The sequence below is a fragment of the Penaeus monodon genome, chromosome 32 (assembly GCF_015228065.2).
Source record: "Penaeus monodon isolate SGIC_2016 chromosome 32, NSTDA_Pmon_1, whole genome shotgun sequence".
Lineage (NCBI taxonomy): Eukaryota > Metazoa > Arthropoda > Malacostraca > Decapoda > Penaeidae > Penaeus > Penaeus monodon.
The window spans coordinates 32,165,690-32,166,083 of NC_051417.1; the positions used below are offsets into that span (position 1 = coordinate 32,165,690).

General features: G+C 33.2%; 1 protein-coding gene across 1 annotated transcript in view; it reads right to left on the reverse strand.

The window, feature by feature from the left end:
- LOC119593819 overlaps positions 1-394 on the reverse strand; it is a gene marked incomplete in the record, with an annotated part of 10,957 nt that overhangs the window by 4,872 nt on the left and 5,691 nt on the right.

Here is a 394-nt window from a genome sequence, read left to right on the forward strand (position 1 = left end):
AATAAAAGCATAAAGATGAAACATGCACGGAAGCCTTTGTCCTTGCAACGACACATTATTGTCACAATAAAATACACATCAACGTATATACTAATACCTTTTTATATCTCAGCCTCCTTATTCCTCTTTAAAAAATACACCGAGAACACCAACGAATATCAATGAAAAAGAAAAATCTATCGACTGCTTCTTTATTTGTAAATTGTTAAGATATTTCTGAATTCCAATGTTTTCCGCGTTTGTTTGATCATTCTCGCTTTCCATCATCAGGCTTCCATTTATAGCCAGAGCATTAAAATAATCCGTGTTTTAGGGCGGTTTGTGTATAACATCATGCAAACATTTTTAAAGATTACACTGTGACATTTTATGCACCCAGAGATAGATTCTAAGT